The 20,066-nt window shown below is 38.4% G+C and overlaps 1 long non-coding RNA gene across 1 annotated transcript in view; it reads right to left on the reverse strand.

Annotated features, from left to right (window-relative positions):
• The window catches only part of LOC143413391 (uncharacterized), a 61,663-nt gene that overhangs the window by 19,726 nt on the left and 21,871 nt on the right, over positions 1-20,066 (reverse strand). The window lies entirely within an intron of this gene.

A 20,066-nucleotide genomic window follows, 5' to 3' on the forward strand; every position in this document is an offset into this window, starting at 1 on the left:
AGGTCTGTCAACTCAATACTGCTTGCTACAATGTCACTGAACAAGCTGACAGTTCACAGCAGGGCTAAAATAACTATCAGGCCACCAGTGCTCCTGATGTGCAGTCTACGACTAACTGTAAATAAATAATCAGGCCTAAAGTTGTTTTGTCCTGAAAATAGACTGGCAGATTCTTAAAACCACCACATTGAATCCTCTCAGAAATATCTCAGTTACCCCTGGATGGATTGTCATAAAATTTGGTACAGGTATTTCTGCTTCCTATAAATAACCTCGATAGACCTTAAGGACCCAAAAATGTGATGATGAATCACTGCTGCTGTGGTGAGAGAAGGCCTCCAAATTTGCTCATCACCTGACCATTAACTGTTGACCGCAGGATGGTCTGAAGAATATAATAAAGAAAATCGTTATCTTCAAATGTCAGAGATTGAAATGTCACAGGAGCGGTAGCGTCTGGTTAGTTTATAGCTTTCCAGTACAGACAACAGAGGTCAGTCCTAATGGAAAAGTTCACAGAAGAACAGTTTATTGTTGCTTTTTAGATTCAACAAAAATGTAAGAACAGCCACTAACAGATCTGCCTTCTGTGTATCAGTGCAGCTGGTCATGATGACCTTGGTCCTTTTGGCAATAGGTTAACTGACAGGTGTATACCAACTCAAAATTTTAAGGAATGGGAAATAAAGTGGGAGGCAAAAACCCTTAAATATTTAGGTATAAATATAACCAAAAACTATGCCAAACTATATCAAAGTAACTATGGACATATAAATAACAGGATAAGGCAGGATATGGAAAGGTGGAATACATATCTGTTAGGATTTAGTGACAGGATAAATGTGATAAAGATGAATATCTTACCACGATTGCTATATTTATTCCTCTCTCTTCCGATAAGCATACCTCAAACCCAATTCTCAGAATGGGATAAGTATATATCTAGATTTGTCTGGGAAGGCAAGCGGCCAAGGGTACGATACACTACTTTACAGCTTACTAAGGAGAAAGGAGGAATGTCGCTTCCTAATTTAAAAGAATATTTTCGTGCTGCACAGATACGCCAGATAACATATGATTATGGGGCTCGCTGGAAGGATGTGGAGCTCTCCACACTCAATGTCCCAATTCAAACAAACATGGGTATGAAAAAGATCCCTGAATACGTAACTAAAGACCAAGATAGGAACCCGATAATATCCTTTACATTAAATGTCTGGTATGATACAGTAAAGGAGTTCAGGATTGGCAAAGAGCTTGGTTTGCTAAAATGGATAGCCTTCGATGAAGAATTTAGACCAGGAAAATTGGATCTTGGTTTTAAAAATTGGGATGAAAAGGGAATCACAGCAATTTGTTTATTAATCAAAAAAGGAGAAATTAAAAGTTTTGAAGAATTAAAACGGGAATACAACTTAAAAAACAAGGATTTCTACAGATACTTACAGGTGAGAGATTACTTTAATAAAAACATAAAAATAGAGGAAGACAAAATCCATCCTATTATAAAAATAATTATACTGGCATATAAAAGTGTTATTCCAAAAACAGTGTCTACCCTATACAAATGTTTGATGGAATCAAGACAGGAATCAACTGTATATGTTAAAGTAAAATGGGAAAGAGAGCTGAGTGAAGAAATCACTGAGAGGGTGTGGTATGAAACATGGAAAGAACATAAGAATACAACTCACTCATTGAGGTGGAGAGAATTCATCTGGAAAAATCAAATTCGCTATTTTATTACACCTAAGATTAAAAATAAACAAACCAATACACAACAACAATGTTGGAGGCTGTGTGGATGGGATGAACCAGACCATACACACATTTTCTGGAAATGCAGAAAAATTCACACTTTCTGGGTTAAAATTCACTCGGCTCTCTGTGATGTATTAGGTTATATAATTCCTAGAACCTGCCTTATTTTGTATCTAGGGTACTTGGAAGGTACTGTAGATGTAAAGGATCATTACCTGGCTAAGATTCTTCTTTTGGCAGCAAAGAAGGCCATCACCAAAAACTGGCTTGAGACAGAAACACCAGGAAAGCAGCAGTGAGTAGCAATTGTGGAGGACATTATGGAGATGGAGAACCTTACATATAAACTGAAATTAAAGGAAGAACGCTTTTTGAAGGACTGGGGAAAATGGTTGACGTACAACGGAAGGGGGAAAAAAAAGACTGAACTGAATGGAGATGGGCATACAAAAAAAAAAAAAGTGAAATGAACGATGGAAATGTTTGACGCCACAGGCATGTTTCCTTTTTTTCTTTTGTTTTACTTTATCTTATTTTTCTAATTATTATTCTATATGTATTTATATTTTTATACATATATATATTTGTTTGTTTCTTTTTCTTTCTAATTTCACTGTCTTGAGTTTGTGACTCTCTTTGTATTCTGTTATTCTGAAGAAACTGTATGCGTAATGGACAGGTGAGTTGTTCAAATAAATAAAATAAAAAGTTAAAAAAAAGAAGAAAAAAAAAGTAAGTATTCAAGTTCAACATTCAACATATAAAAGGCCGAAACCCAAAAAATAAATTATTGACCAGCATCCCTGCTGCCCGCCATTTGCCTGCCTGGCAGTCTGACCATGTCTGCAACTGACAAATAGCTCCTGTTAGGTTTTTGTGTGCTTTCCTTCAACTTAGAAACCTCACTTGTGTTCAAGCGCTTCCTCTGGCAGCAGCTTTTCAAGCAAGTAAACAGAAACATAATGTTGATCTGTAACATTATCCAGCCTGTAAAAGTGTTAAGCTGTTGACCAACCTTTCAATACAACACACGGTACTACATGATTAATAATATCACCTGGCTCAATGTGCGGCTCCCAGAGGAAATTAATTTCTGAATTGGAACACGTTACCCCAACGGTGAGGAAAAGCTTGTGAGGCTCGCGAGTTTCTATTTACCAACCTGTTTGTAGCCTCACCACTTCACATTAAACCGCAAATGTTGTAGAGCATAAAAATTATGTTAGTGTCAAACTGACACAGCCATTATTTTCCTGCTATGCTGCCTGCTAAGTGGAGTCATATTGATGCCTAAATGACTTCTGAGGGCTCATTTTGTGAACAGAGGTAATTCACTACTCACAAGGGAAGACAGACAATCAATCAAATTTTCAAACTCCCCTTTGTGCCTGACTTCCGCTATCTTGACAACACAGTATAAGATCTGTAGAAGAATGAAAGCTGACAGATCGATTCGGCTGTTAAGAAGAAACTTCTTCCAAACAAGTATTTTCCCCCTATGTCTTCCCTCCTTAAAGTATAGCGACAAAAGCAACCAATGATTTCCTCCCGTTTCCTTTGTCATTTGATGACGCAGCATTTTCATAGTTTTTTTTTCTTATATACATGGCTCGGTGTGACTGAATGTGACGGTCTGGTTTTATGTGTGGAAAAATCCATTAAAAAAATCCATTTGGCTAAAGTCTAAAGAAAAGTATAACATGACAGGAGAGACCACATCAAGATATATGGGGAGCAATCAGACACATTCTTCAAATTAATACAAAATAAAATAAAAGTGTTAGTTAAACTCTTTTAATCCTGTTGCACTCTGTTACTTTAAAGTGATTTAGTGACTGGAGGGAAAAAAGTGTCACCAAACGTTTGTTCTGATGTGCCCAACTCATAATGTTTATATGCTTATATGAAACGTTTGAGGCTCATATTAAAAAAGTCCTTCTGATGACCTGATTAGAAAGCTGAAACTTCAAAATCAAGCCAGGTTTCTGTTCAAAAACAAGCAGTGCAGCTCTTCTGTGGTACTAGCAACACTTTTATCAAATGTGCCCTTGGATTTATTATTGGAGTCAGTTTCAGCGCCCAACAGTGTTTAGAGATATGATAAGATGACCTTCACTTAGCTCAAACAGAGCACCAGAGACTTCGCATTTATGTACCAAGTAGTCCTTTATAAAGAGTGTGTTATTGGTTATACTATTCATGCTCAAGCACTCAGTACCTGGGACATGCCTCATAGGTTTCAGGGCTCACTTAGGTTAAACAAATATGTCTCTTAGGAAATTCAAGGCTTCTTTTAAGTTTTATATTCTGAATTATTTTCATAAGGGGTCTCTGTTTACCTATAGTGGATGCAGAGAGACACAGTGAAGTGCATTCTCTTTGCAATATTTTGGAAGAAAGAGCACGAGATGCCGTTATGGACAAAGCAGAGACTTTAGTTACACCTGCGCCTGCTCTCGCCGTGCTTTTCGTGCAGCGTGAGACCAAACGTGGTCCTGCATGACAAATTACTGCTTGGATCTTATTACGGAGAAAAGTCAAAATCAATAGCAATCGCTCAAATTTATGGGCTGCATCGAGTTAAGCATCAGGTAGGTCAGAGCCTTTCTCGCAGTGGGATTTTGGAGAGAGGCATATCTTATTAGGATCACTGATCTCGAGTCTCTTTCCTGCCACCAGGATGAGTGTGGAGGTGCCATTTTTGAGCTCGTTCAAAAAGCTGGGGAGTTTTTCCATCATTGGAGGTCCTCACCCCTGTGGTACATGATGGGAAGGCAGCTGTAAATTTAAACCAACAGGCAGCAAAAATATTTAAGGTAGAAGCTGTCAGAGATACCACTGAGCCAAGAGGGGCGTGACGCAGTTATCAGTGCAATGATCTCCTGAGAGAAACCTGTCATTCCTGAAGAGGGAGACAGAGAGTCAGAGTCACTGGAGGAAAGACGTTTGGTAGCAAAGCAGCAAATCACTGTGAGAAAAACTGAGAAAAAAGGATGTCTGACAGATGGCTAATGACCCGTGGTATGGTTTCTTGGCAGTGCTTCACGCTCTTTGGAAGAAAACTGTTGAGCATGTATCAAGTGTGTTTGTGAAGACAGAAAAAATAGTGTTTCACTTGAATTGCAGCAGAAAAACATGTATGACTGTTGACACCACTGCTTCTGCTCTGGCCCCAAAAACCACATCAGATCATCCAGTGGGTGGGGGGCATGAGACGGGGCCTGGGATGTGTAATGGAGCAACTGGACACAAATGAGAGATTTGGGTCCTATATACTCAAGATTTTCATTCTCATGCAGAGATGGTGTTGTGAGTCATCTAAAATAAAGGATATATCAAAAAAGAAAGTCATACAACTCTCAGCAGCCTGGACACTGCAAAATAAATGCAACACATAAGCCCAAAATGTCTGAGGCTGCTCAGTGTGTGAGTCCCTGGAGTTGTCGTTGCACTTAAAGTCGTAACGTTAAAAATCTAAACCCGCAGCTCTCCTTTTCTTTATGTTTTTTCAGTCTTTCTTGCTCATATATGAAGTCGAATGATGACGGTGACTCAACACACCAAGCAGTCAGCTGAAGGTTGGAGGGGAAAATAATTGTCAGTGGTGGAAAGAGCGCCGAGGCAGATGGCTGTATACAAAGAGGCCTTTCTACCAGTGAGCAGAAGTGCCTCGCGTCACAACACTAGCAGGAAACCATACCAACACCAGCACCACCAACTTGCCCCTGGGACTTACTGTATGCGTGTGTGTGTGTGTATGTGGGAGAGAGATTGGTGAGGGGGCTGGAGGAACACTAGGAAAAAGGAGGGGAAAAGGAAATCAAGGAGCCTGGAATGTTTAATGAAACCAAATATCCTGCCTCTAGTCTAAAAATAAGTGGAGCAACGAGCACATAAATAAACAAAAAATATGTGTGTGTGTTTTGTCTGTTTGTGTGACGTATAGGCCCAGCAGTGAACTGTATTGATTTGCCTTGCTTATTTGAGCTGAAAACGAATATTGTTTGCCCCCCACTGCCCCCGTTATAGCACACACACATCAAGTGGTGCGCACAAAAGCATGTAGAGGGGAAAAGTCAATTTGATTACAGGAACTACTCGCTGCTGTATATGCAATTAAATGGTAGAGTGGGTGCAAGTAATTAAATAGTGAGCTGAAACTTTACTGCTGCATATTTTCTGCAGTGTTATTCTAAGAGTATGTGACTTCTAATAATTACTAATTAGTCAGAGAAACTATGTCTCCATTAAAGTTTTTCACCTCGCTGAAATAAAATTTTATTAAATCTCTATAGCATTGCATGCCTGCCAAGCACAATATACATATATGGTTAAAATGATGCAGGTGCAGGAAGCCGCTCACTAAACTGCACACATTTCAACATTACATTTTTCTGTTTTTAAGAAATCGCAACCTGTGGCAGACCTCACTACTTCTAATAGTATCTAGGCTCATTACTTTGGAGTTTATTTGCTCGAGTTTCCACATATTTGCTCCTTCAGTGCAAAAAAATACAATCATAAAAACCGTGGATTATCGATAGTAATCATGACATTGTTTCCCAGTTTGGTCATTGAGGGCCAAGGTTTGGATTCAGGAAGCCTGAGAACGACTCAAATAACCTTAAGGAAGTTAAGCTTCTCCAGGTAGTGTTGATGTGTTTTTGTCTGAAGTCCTCTGTATGCCATAAATATGTATAACATTGCAGCTATTCTTGTGTCTTTGTATTCAGAGCAGAAGATGTCCTTAATGCTTCACTGATTTGCCTTCTGCCTGATTGCTTGGATGTCAAGAAAAGTGCAGTAGCCCCATGCTGTAATAACATAAAAGTTTACGTCAGTCTTAGCTTGAATTCCTTGTTTGCACTGACCAATTGTTGGTAATTTAGGGTAACACTGGTGTAGTAGAGAATTGGCCGATTTTCTGCATACTCGGTCCAGGACGATGATTAGCCACTAAGTCTCACAAGTAACAGAGAATGAGCCGGTCCATGTCATGCCTGCACATGCAGTTGCACAATAGTGGGCTGGGGTCCCCTGGTGGGAGGAAGTGAGCTGCAGCAATTCAACAGCAATTCAGCTTGAAATTACTTACAGTTACATATTTATATATATATTTAGTTTGCGATGTTACTCATTACTTTGAACTAGCTTTACAGATCTTGTACTGAAGTTTGTGTCCCAGTGGCGGATGGGTCACACATCGTCTTTAACACGTTGCACATGACTGGGTAGCAATTTATAACCAACAGCTTGTGTTGTTTATGTTTTTTAAATAGAAGTAAATACAAAACTCAATTTTGTATTTAGATTTTAGATTTATGATTGAGTGGTGGGATTTTCTGGTTTTTAAATGACACTCTTGACTTTGAGAATGGCTGAACAAAATATTGGTAGCAAAATCCTCACTGTGAATGAGGAAGAAACAAAGTTCTCCAAAGTCCCCCACAAATCCTGTACAACAAACATAATTAGACACTTTAACGAACTTTACTCAACTGAACGTGTCCAGTTTAAAGTAACTAAGAAAGGGGACGTAGCTAAAGCTAGCCAGAGCCCAGCCACAAGCCAGCAGCCTCGGTATGAGCAACAAGTGAAAAAGAGAAAAGAATTAATTTCCTATTATGTGGTGAATTTCAAAACATGCTGGATATTGATACAAGTACACTTGTTTAGTTATATTAATGTGTTGCAGCTCCTTTGTTTGGTGGGGTAAACTACGTAAGCGGAAAGTAAAAGTGGGTGTAAAGCAATTCATTTAGGGCTCATTATTTGTATCTCTTTCCAGTCACAGATCACTTTATTTCCAGATTTTTGAATGAGAGAAGATTCTGTAACTCACTGCTTTTTTAAGGAAAGTTTGATTTTATTATGAAAATAAAAAATTGCATTAAAGGAAAGATATTTTTGCTTGTATATGCTGTCAATTACAGTTAGTTAGAACAGAAATTGTAAGTATTCAAAATGTAATTTGCCAAGAAAATTGCAATCAGTGCATTTCTAATATTTAAAAATCTGAGGAATAGCCTATTTCTTTATTTACACATGGAATAATAGCATGTTATCAGTATTTTTTTTTAGTAATGTTTGTTTTTCAGTTGTTAAAAAATAGTTTGTGAATCTCTAAAACTAAGAATATTGAGCCATCTTACTCATATTTCAGTCACTTTGTTTACATAAAATATTTCTTGCCCCCATTTGTCTCTGTCATCTGGCACCCTGAATACTAAGTGGTGATATTTTGTGTTGGCTCTGAAGGTTCAACTTGCTGTCTACACGGCTTGTCTATCCTGACCAGGAAGGGTGTAGCATTCACGTCACGCTGGAGCAAAGGTGGAGATGAGAAAGAATCCACTGGTCACGACTTCCATTGAGTTCACAAGTTCAGGATATGTTGTTAAGCAAACATGCACAAACAGAACAATGCTGCATGTTTAAATCACGCTGACGGGACAAAAGAGAAAATAATACTGTGACAGTTACGTCTTTATTAACAATCAGCTCATACCCACAAAATCCCTCCTGGGTGCCCTTGAATGAGACAGGTAACCATACTGTGATACGGTGTGTGCTTATATGTGCGTGTGTGTTTTTAGGAGGTGCCCAGCCACCTGGAGCGGGGCAGGTATGATTAGCGATGGTGCCAAGACACACATAAGATGCAGCCACTCTGTCTAGCGCAAACACGCCTGTCTGAGCTCAGATCAGACGAGTGTGTGTAGGTGCACATATACCTGTACAACTATCTGCGTGAGAACCAGTTTGACATCAGAGCAGGGCCAGTCGTCTCTTACAAACACGCACACCGTGTGTCTGTCCAAGGGTTAACCTAGGCCTAAGGTTAACATCAGGTTAAGATTAGGGTTGGCATTGGCTTTGTTAGGTGCTTAGTTGTGATACCTAAAATCAGATGTCAGTAAATCTCTGTGGAGAGCCAAATGTGCGCAATTAAAAAAAGAAAACAGAAAAAAGTGAGAGAAAGTACTTCACACTATCTGGGTTCATCCAGCGTTGTGCTCTCTCCTCGAGCTTTCTGTCACAGCTCATTTGTGTTTGCGAGTTCTAACTGTTCATTTGCAGGTATGTCCCGTTTTGTGTAGTTCATCAGGCTGGTCTTTGTAAGCTGCTTCATTTGTTTAGTTGCCATTAATTTGATACACTGGGTGTATTTTACATCAAAAGACGTGTCGAACATGTTCTTGGTGTGCCCCGGCTGAGGTGTCGACTTTCAAGTAATGCTGAATAGGAGGAGGCAGAGATTAAGATTTTTTTTATTTGGTTTGTTAAGAGGCTAAAAGAAATGACTGGGTTGTAGAGGATTGCCCGTGGCAAGAGTGGTATTTTAAGACCATGATGTCAGATTTAAGAAGAAATATTTAAAAGTATAGTCAATCATTGAACGTATGTTTTTACAGGGAGTGTAACTGTTTAACACATTTCCCATACAGTGCATGAAACAGAAAACTACAGTATACATTTTAAATATACAGAAATACATAAAATAGATTCATTACGCTTTAATAAGAAATAATTAACTCATTCACTGCCATTGACGTCTATAGACGTCAATTTCGTTTTTCAATGGGAGGGGCTAGAATACAACCTCGGGCAGCTTGTCAGTGAATTTTATTTTTTCATATATTTGTAAATAAATTGTTTTGATAAAACATAACCTTTCTCAGTGTTATTTCTGTTTTATAGAAGTGAAAAACTATTTTATATGTTAGAGGTGTCACAAAGCAAGAAATATTAGTGTCAAAGGCACTTTTCTGCTTTTCTCCCTTTTTTTGGTCAAAACAGGCATTTTTGGTGGAACCCACCTCTCTTCTACAGCTGATTACTAATGAATGGAAAATGGTAGAAACAAGCTTTTTTTTTGGATGAAAGAAGAGAGTCTGTTCTTCATTTTGGTAGGTTCAGCGTTTATATGATCATAACACACAGTTTTCTGTGGCTCTTCAAAAATGAGTAAAAATGCTCAAAAACCCTGGCAGTGGGGAGTTACCTGATTTGAAAATGGCTGGCAGTGAATGAGTTAAAGTAGCGGGCAAATTTGCAAAAAATCAAAACATACTTAAAAGATTTTAGGGGCTCATGAAAAATGTAAGTACAATTGTGAAGAGATTGAAAAATATATATATTTTAACTTAAGGGTGACTCATGAATTGCATGAGTAATTACACTAATTACATGATTGCTGCAAGTAGAGATAATCCTGTGACTAAATATTATAAGTAAGTGCATTATTATACAGCATTTATCAGCGTGTCAATAATAATAATAATAATAATAATAATTATGATACATGATTATATATAATTTTAGTTCATAGAATTCAAACAGTTATGAAAGGGCTCGTACCCTTAAAGTTACTGAAATAAGTAGCTGAAAGAAGTGAAAACAGGTCTTTTTTATATGAGCTTGTTTCCATCACTGTGAAAAAATACATCTGCAAGTCAAAATTCTGAGTTCAGAATGTTAAAACTCTTACGTTTGAGTCAGTACAAGTCAAGATTTTGAGATACCTAACCCGGAAACATTTGCAGTGCACTCAAATTCCACAGAGTGACCACACACGCGCACTAATTTAAACCGTTCACCTCAGGGTGGTGTAAGACACAACCAAATGGTCTTCTTGGTGCAGCACAGCCCAGCCAGGCATTTTATTCTGAAAGACAGTGTCTCTGCGTAGTTTGTAGTGTTAATAGAGAAAGTGATGATAGCAATGTTTTTCTTTTTCATTGCATGCACTTAGAGGGGTTAGGTTATCTGAGCCAAGTCACCTGAGGCATGTTCAATGTGATAATGATGCGGTGTATTAAAAACGTAGTGCACACAATAGATCCACTGCCATAGATACTGTAACCCTGTTTTCAGTGTGGCAGCCTCACCATTCAAATGAAGGTCCTGTTTTTCATAGACCTGCTGTAAGAGGAAGCGTCTTCATCTGGATTTTCTTCAGAAATGCATAAACATTGAATATGTATATAATGTTTAAAATCAAATATTACAAGAAAACATCTGGATTTGAAACATATCTAACCAGCTAAGAGGTCGGTTACAAAATTATATTTGGAAAATATTATTACATAAGTGATATCAAGTGAGTGTATTCTTACAAGCAGCGCTTTGCTGCTGCGTTTGAAAATCTTAAAAAAAAAATTGCGAACACTTCACAAAACGTAATTTCATTTTTCTCTGGTGCGGCAGCAGAGGTCACATCAGTGAGTGCTTTCAAATTTCATTTCCTTCACCCGTGGGTATATAAATAAATGTGCTTATAGTGAGACTGTTAGCAATTTGGTAAGGCTGACCCTTTAAACAGCCCCTGCCATCTTCTAATAAATCCAGGCATGAAGCCGCCATCCAAAATACAGACGTTACACCGCTCACACAAAGATACGTGAACGGTGCGAGTGTGAGCTTAACGTTTGGTTTGCAGTAAAAAGTGCCGTTCTGTTTGTACTCTGCAGCTCGCATACAGTCACCGAGGCGTCATTTCTCAGCGACTGACCCCAAATGACTTTTGTTATTTGGAGATTTTCCATTTGAAAGAAATGAAATGCACTATAAAGTATCTTCAGCCCTGAATGTTTGCTGTTATATTAACAGTTTATTGTATCATGAATCAACAAAACATGCTGTCAAATAAAAAATACTTTGAAGTCCAGGCACAAATCACTTTAATTGACTAAAGCTGACATAGCAGGAGGGGCAAAAATATGAAATGTATAATGTGACAGTATGTAAAAAAATAAGTTAAAGGTCACAATTACACTTCACTAGGTACGAAATCCCTTTTCAACGCTTAATTCCCATTCCAATAATATTTGCATGCCATAGGCCTGTTCAGTCAAAGACACAAGAGCCATCATTATCTCATTTAAGTGGCTGTACCTTCCATTCTTTTCAGGTGCCAATAAAAGGCAAGTTTTATAAGAAGCGCTGTCAAAAACCCTGTTAAAAGAACTTTGATCACAGATTTAAATGCCTGCGCATCTAGCGGTCGCACGCAATCCAGATCACCAAGTATTCGGAGAGATGGTTTAACATGTGCGGCAGCTGAAGACCAGAAGTTTGTCCCTCTTTGACCTGCAAATGCTTCGATTGAAACTCTTTTCATACTTTTTTTTTGTCCTTTTAACCTCCATTCGTCATCATTATATACTGGATGTAATACGCTTTCTTATTCATTCCCGATATTCCTGTGTAAACTTTGAGCACTCACTACGTTAGAAATCCAACTTACAGTAACTCACTGACTGATGTGGTTACATGACTGCTTGTTGCCGTGAGTGTACCAGTGTGGTCATCTTTAATCATCACAAATGGACCAGTCACATTTGCGAAACATGTAGAAAGACTGGGTTCTTTCTAGATGACAAAAACAACAGGGAGCGTTCAGGGCCCATAAAAAAAAAAATCACTGTAAATGAGCTAGCTGAAAACTGTGCTCTCGCTAACCACTTAGAAGCTGCAATGCTAAAAGGTAACGCTAGCTAAGAGTCTAAGGTGATTCAGTGTAGCTTTAAACGAAGACGACGGCTGCAGTTATCGGTGCATCGTGCAGTTAACATTTCTAAAGCATCACAAAAAGTGAGGAGACTTCAAATCCTACGAAGACTTCATGAATTTGTTTGCTTTCAATCTGTCCACAATCTGTCCCGCTGGATCTCCTCTCATCCTCTGTGTCCCCTCCTTCCTTCAAACCATTAGAGACAAAAAGAAGCCATGAGCTCATCGATCATACTAACCTCCTGTGTGACCTCTTGCCAAATAACAGCCCCCCCCCCCGCCGCCCCCCACATTTAGAAAAGCAGGTCTGCTCCATGCTGCTCTTTGTCTGCGCTCTTCCTGCGTTTCTCAGAGCAGCATTGTGAGACTCTCAACAAGTGGCTCCTTTAGCCGTTGCAGCAACAGCAGATCGACGTGTTGAAACATACATCCTGCTCTAAATGGAGGTTTGGTTGCAAACAAATGCAAATAGAATTTTTGGTATTTTCACCAGATATCACACTGTTAAACAGCAAGATTATACTGATGTCACTTTTCCGGAAAGATAATTTCGAGCTGAATACCTGTTTCAAATGAGAAACTTCCAAAGGTCTCATTTCTCTCCTGCGGGGCACTGATTTATTGAGAACACATGAAAACTCTTCCGCTTTCATATCACTAAAATATTTACAGTTAGGGGCAATAATTGCACTTCCCGACACAAGAAGACAAATGCGTGAGCTGTTAACGGCAAGAAAATACCGATGAAAATACCGTGGGTGAACATTAGAGGGAAAGAAGACGTGGAGAGCCAAAGTGTTAATTTCTCACAAAAGAAACGAGTCAGGGGTACTGATACGTTTTCTGTGAGGTAGGAATCCAGCTGTAAACAAATCTAAAGTGGGTGTTCAAGTTGCAAAGAATATATTTGCATGATAAGAAAGGACAAATCATGACGCACATGTTAAAATGCTGGTGAATTTAAGTAATTCTGGAGCTTTTGTTGGACTCACGAGCAAAAGGTCACCCAGTTTATCGATAGCTGCCGTTTAATTTTGCATGAACTGTTATGAACTTTTAGCTACGTATAAAAATGCAAATGAATTCAGCCACAGAAATGTTTCGCAACTGCTGATTAATGATAGATGGACAGAAATGATGTGTGTGAGCGCTGAAGTTTTATGGCTTCGGTTTTAAGGCAGATATTTGTCGAAGGAGCAAATATCCGTTGGAAAGAGGCATCTCCCAGCAGAGGAAGGTTGTGACTCATTCACCTTGAAGAAGAACATTGCTGGCGGCTGAGTCACCGGGGTCACACCCTTACACACCCACCAGCCACTCAACCGGTTTCATTTCACACACACACAAATTCAAGTATTACAACATGTCTGTGCTTTGTGGGAACACGTGCGTTGTGTGCGATAGTGGTTCATTCAAATCCAAGTTAAGTGTTAACGTTAATATTTCTCTTCTGTAAAAAAATACATTACAAATAAAACCTAACAAACCGCCGATGGATTCAGTTCTGACAAAAAGGGGACATCTGTAAATATTAAGCTGTTAAGGCGAACGGTATCGGCAATGTGTGGATGTAAAGAGACGATTTACATTGTTCAAAGTAATAATTAAATTTAAACTTTTGTGCATTTACTGCCATATTTTTGCATGCGCTCTGCTTTTGTGTGTAAAAAAATGCAGAGAGAAACTGTAAATGTTGATGTGCTTAGTGCTAATTAACACACTTTTAGACAAATTTACAGACCACATTAACAATTATAAAACAGCAATAATTTATTTTTTATTATTAACGTACTCAAACTTTAGCTAGCGCTATACATCAGAAAGTATTTGCTGTCTTAACTTCACAAAAACACCCAAATCAGCTGCTTTTAATGCTAATGCTGAACTGCTGGCAGTTTACACAATCATTGTACACACTGTACACATCTGCACTACAGCCGCTACAGTATTTTCAGTAACCTGTTTTTATTTATTCTGCTCTTTTTATTAATATGATTTCCTTTATTTTTATGCTTTAGATTTTATAAAGTGTTATGTTATATGCAATATTTGCTTCACTACATGCAATATTGTGGGGGCTATGAACCTAAGAATTGCATTGCTGGTACTGATGTGCCATTGTTACACGTATATGACAATGATAAAACTTGAACTTGGATTTACGTGTGCAAAGGCATAACATGGATCGAGCATCCTGTTAGCTTGTGATCCACATTTTTAGGCTACACTGGCTTCAAAGTAGCTGGATAAAACTACAATTTTTCACTGGTGCTACAAAAACAACTCTGACATTATTTAACAAAATTTGAAAAATCACATTTATATATTAGGAAATTGTTTTCCAGCGTACATTGTGGAGACAAAGGAATCGGTTGGTAGATGAAATTCAGAGCTGGGCCGACTTTACTCTGTAATCGTTAACAGAAGGATGTTCACAAAGCCTGAAACAAAAGCATGCTGGTTAGGAAAGAATTAAATGTTAATAAACACATTCACGAACAGTGGAAATGCACAAGCTTGTATTTAAACTCTCTGTACAAACATTTTACATGCAAATTATCATTCATCATGTTTTCTGTTTCGTTTTTTTTCTGTACTTAAATCATGGAGGTAAGATGAAGATAAAGGCCCAGCTCTCTTCAAAAACTACAAAAAGGTTAATAAAGCTAAATTCATTAAAAAGCCATTACCACTGCACTGCCATATATATTTAATATAAGTATAAAATTGATGCCCTTTCATCTCTTGTGGATGTCATTACTCTGTGGATCTTTGTTCAGTAATTGCAGTGAGTCTGTCATCTTTGGCTGATAGATCAGGCCGTCCAGTTTTTTGTAAACCTGTGTCACAGATCCTGTGTCAGAGGACGCAGCATATACATCCTCAATTACTGCAGCCCACATGTACTTGTCTTTATCCAACCGCTGTGCCTCTTTTTTGGATCCCACCTCAGACACTACTTTTTAAATTTCTTAGTCATGAATCTCGTGAACGTCACGGCAACCTGCCCGGCCTCTCGCCCTGTTATAGATGGAGTAGCATGCAGCCCCACCATGATCCTGAGTAGGATAAGTAGATGAAAATGGATGCACGGATGGTTGAAAATGATTTTTGCTGCTTTTGCTTTACAGCAGCAGCCTCGCTTCTCTGAAGCACTGCACCACCTTGTCCACGCTTCACCTCCAGGCTAACATATTTCATTGCATAGATGAACGGAGGTGCAGCAGCTCATGGTCGAACATTTTTCCAACATCATACACTTTCCTTTCATCACCAGGCATTAACATTTGAATGTAAACCCCCTCGGCGCTGTTTGAGATCAGAACGAACAGATTCTCCTGAGGGTACGCTGTTATTCACTGCGGCGCTCCTCTTACAGTCAAACTGTAAACCGTGAGTGTCATCAGTGTGAGCGTGTTGAAACCACTGACCTTGAAAGACATGCTGATTTGTACTAAATGTTAATGACGATCAAATAGAAGCCTGTCATTAACTGACATTTTTGCCTCTTTCAAATTATACACATAAATGGCTTGGCTTGTATTTGTATAGCGCTTTACATGTATGTAGCAGAAACATCCAAATTATTATTTGTTGTTCGTCTTGTACCACTCACCCCTCTGTCAGCATCTTTTAGCTCCTTTCTAATGCAAATGACAGTTACAACTGCACCCTTTACATTTGAGACGTTTACCCCTCAGCGTACAATTTCAGACGAATTAAATTGAAAAATGGTTAAATATCAATGAATGCTTGCTTCGTCATTTCATTTTTGGTCTAATATTTGTCATAAAGGCTCATTTAAGTAATTATTTAGACAGATATACATATATAGAGAGAATTATTGTTATTATTGTATAGGTCAATACCAACCAAACTGCAGGTTTCTTGTATAACTGGGACTTTGCAGCTCACTGCGGTGGTCCTGTAAGACAGATAACTGATCCAGCTTCTATTTTATTGAAACACAGCTTTTGTAATTTGGGTGTACGTGCCTACTCTCCAGGTCATGTAGACCAAAATGCTGTAGTAAAGTAGCAAAACGTGTGTGTGGGAGTTATTTTTTGATTCATTACACTATCAGATAGGCTAACACTAAAGGTGTTTTGAAATATTTAGAAACAAACTGCAAATGAAACATGAATAAATCAAAGAAATGCCTTGTATTTGTGCTTGTGTCTCGCAGCAATTTCTATTGGGCCCCCAAATTTAACAGGCTTTATAAAACATAATCCGCCTTTGACTCTGCTTGTGTTTTCCCCTTGGGACATTAGGTAAGTGGATAATTCTAATGTTACATTTATTTATTTATTTAAATTACACTACTAGCAGGAGACCTGGGGTTTTCCCCACCACACAGCCTTTATTAGTTTTAAGTTCCTGATTGCCAAGTTTGGGTTAACACTGTAAGCTGCTTTGGTGCTTCATGGTTCGACTCCTCTCTTGCAGTCAACATAATCCAGTCTTAAAACCTTATTAAATTTATAAATCATCATTTACTGATGTGATTGTTCTTTAGATGAACCACAAGTGAAGGAAATCAGGCCCAGAGCAGAGTCAAAATAGTGACTCTGCGAAGAAAGGTTTCCCTCTCAGCACACACGCCTACATTCAAACACATGCAGCTCAAGCTACACGCTATGAAAGAATGCCCGTGTGAAGCAGACTTTCCACATGGTCGGCTGGCTCTTCCAGTAACTGGATGGCACACTTCCCTCTTTTCCATGGAGGGAGAAAACTGAGGGTAAAAAGGGTGTGGACAATTAAAATAGACATTTCTCATGCTGCACGAGCAAACAATTTGACTCTTCTCACTGACAGCTGTGGTGGACAAAACTTGCAAAATATGCTCTACTGTTGCTTAGCCTTTTTAAATAAGATAAAGCACAAAGTGTGACTTCCAGTTCAAAGATGACGAGCTCAAGTGTCGTGAAAATCTGCCATAGGCTTAGCCCCAAAGTTAACATGAAGGAGTCAGTCTGACCAAATGTTCAGTTGAATTTCAATTCAATTTTATTTATATAGTGCCAAATCACAGCAACGGTTGCCTCACGCTCTTTATATCGTACAATAATACAAAAAGAAACAGAGAGAACGCCAAAAACCTTATGACCCTTACTGAGCAAGCGCTTTGGCAAGAGTGGGAAGAAAAAACTTCCTTTTATGCACAAAAATAAACCTATGAGCCTCCTCAAAGGTCTTAAGTTGTTATTTTATGTGAAAAATGTGTAAAAATCACACCAGTAAACCCACACCTAGCTTCAAAATGATCTTACAAGCATGCGAGTATCTGTTTTTTTCATATAAGCTAGTTCAGAGTTTCAAAATGCCAATCCTCTTCTTTCCAAATAAAAATAAAACAACACAAATTTCTTTAAGAAAAAAACTTTTCGGAGGATCTGAACCATTATTCCCAAACAGCAATCTACGCAGAGTCAAACACAATGCAAATACTTTCTTTGTTCCTGTCTTTGTGCTACCAGCAAACAAAGCACAGCTCAACACCCACAAACACAATTTCAAACAACAGCTAAATTACAAATGAGAGAAACAATCGTGTGTGAAGCGAAATTAAGCCGTGCATGGCTGCATTCATAAGGCATCATTTGCACCACACCTGGATTTGCCACTGAAAAGCAAAGTAACGTGGAAATTATGGCCTCACAGTGAAGATGCATATGTGCACAGGTAAGACAATTCCACTGCAACAAGCCAGCTTGTACATAGCCAAGTAATAGTGTCATCTGGCATCACAGGGTTGTGTTTTTGTTAGTTTTTACAGGGGGAGGTTAAAAAAATGTAGAAAACGGGCCATAAAAGTGAAAAACAGTAACCATGTGCATGCAGGTTATTACTGGGCTCTTTCCTCAAAGGTTTTTGTGTTTTCTAAATGAAAGAAAACATCACGAAAACAAAGGTAGTCTGTGCAACATAGCAATTTCAGCAGTAACAATGTATGTCCCTGTCAGTACCAATGTTCCCACATCAAGTATACGTAGACGACAGGGCTGCAATCTGGGGCTCGAGCCTGCTGCATCTCTCCCCTTTTGCCTTGTAATGAGGGCTGACTCAAGCAGTGATTAACTGCGATCTGGCTTACGTTAAACACCAGCAGCTTCGCTAGCTTCAGATAAGGATTAAATATTTTAACATGGGACTCTAAGGTGGAGGCTCATTTGATTCACTTAGTTTGTCAAGTCTGTTCATGAAAAATACACCCAATTAGATGGAAATGAATGAAGAACCCTGAAAAGTACACCCAATTATAGAAAAATAAATGAACATCTCCAGGAGGGAAACCTTGTTAGTGTAAAATGAGTAAAAGTCTGTCCGAGCTGATGAAAGTCATAGAGAGCTGCAGAAATCGTGACTAATCCCTGACAGCTTATTTTGTGAAGTCGCCCAGGGTGGAGATGGAGATTACAGTGAAGCAAGAAGCAAACAAAGCCAGTGTAATGCTTAAACACATAATGAGATGGATTTTTGCCTCTCGTGGCTTGTAAACCCAACTTTTAAATTCACCCTCAACTCTGTACAGCTCAACAAAACGCGAAGCACGAGGCCTGTAAATGTGGCTGCCAAGACGCCACGGTGCCTCGGCACCGGGATGAGCAGACCTCCCAAACACTCGTGTACCTGGTGCATCACAGAGACCACAGCGATACGAGCACCCATGAATATGTATAGGCGTGTGTGTGTTTTTCTTATGTATAGAAAAAAACCCTCAACAACAAGTAGCTGTAACTCAACACAATGCAAAAACTGAAATTCACACAGTGAGATTGGTTCCAGGTGCTGTTGGCTCACTGCTGTCCGCTGCCAAAAGGTCAATGGTTGGATCATTTAGGAATAATAAAAAAAAGTTGTTAAGTTTGTCATATTATTTAAACAAGATTGTCCAGACGTGAGTTAGTCCTACTGAAATGTTTTATTTATAATAATTCATTGTTCAAGGAGGAACGCTGCTAATTATTTCAACCTTACAATCAGTTTTTTTTGTTGTTTTTTTTACTCACCACTGTGAAATTAACTCCCAAAATCATCCTCTAAACACACACAAAGATAAAATTAAAGATATTAAAAATATAAAAAAATAAATACAAACGTATAAAACTGATAAAACTCTGAGAATGGAGCCTAAAAGTAAAATCATAATCTTAAAATCTCAATTATAACAAGGTGCAGGACTGTCCTTCAATGAATGAAACACACCTGAATATGTTTATACTCACAAAAGCCCTTTTATTAAATAAAAAAAATGATAAATCCATAAAAAATAAATAAATAAAAATATACCCTCTTATTATTTAAGCCTTGTGTTTATCACATAAAGCTAATTTAACAAACTACTGTGAGAAAGAAATACTTGGTTGTGGAAACATTGCTAAGAAATCTAATACACGAAACACGAGAGGCCAGATGTTTAGGGAGGCTGGGAGGCTTTTTTTTTTTAAAAATATGAAATTTCTTAACATGAGAACATTACGTTGATTTAATCCTTAATTGCTCAGGAGCAGAAACTCGAGTAGGTATTGTAAGTCGGCATGTGCAGTACCTACTCAGAGCTTTCTTTGCTCATCTCTCTTACCCCTTTACTTTCTTACTTTATTATTAAGACGATGAATATATATAGTTAAATATGACTATTGGGAACACCCAGTTGTCATAAACCAGAATTTTCCCTTTGTTTTATCACACATGATAAGGATTGTGTGTGTTTTCCCTCTTTGTTTGAAATCAAACTCCTCTCAGCCCTGAGCTGGAACGCAATATTTAATTCACCTTTTTGT

This window comes from Maylandia zebra, linkage group LG18 (genome assembly GCF_041146795.1).
Source record: "Maylandia zebra isolate NMK-2024a linkage group LG18, Mzebra_GT3a, whole genome shotgun sequence".
Lineage (NCBI taxonomy): Eukaryota > Metazoa > Chordata > Actinopteri > Cichliformes > Cichlidae > Maylandia > Maylandia zebra.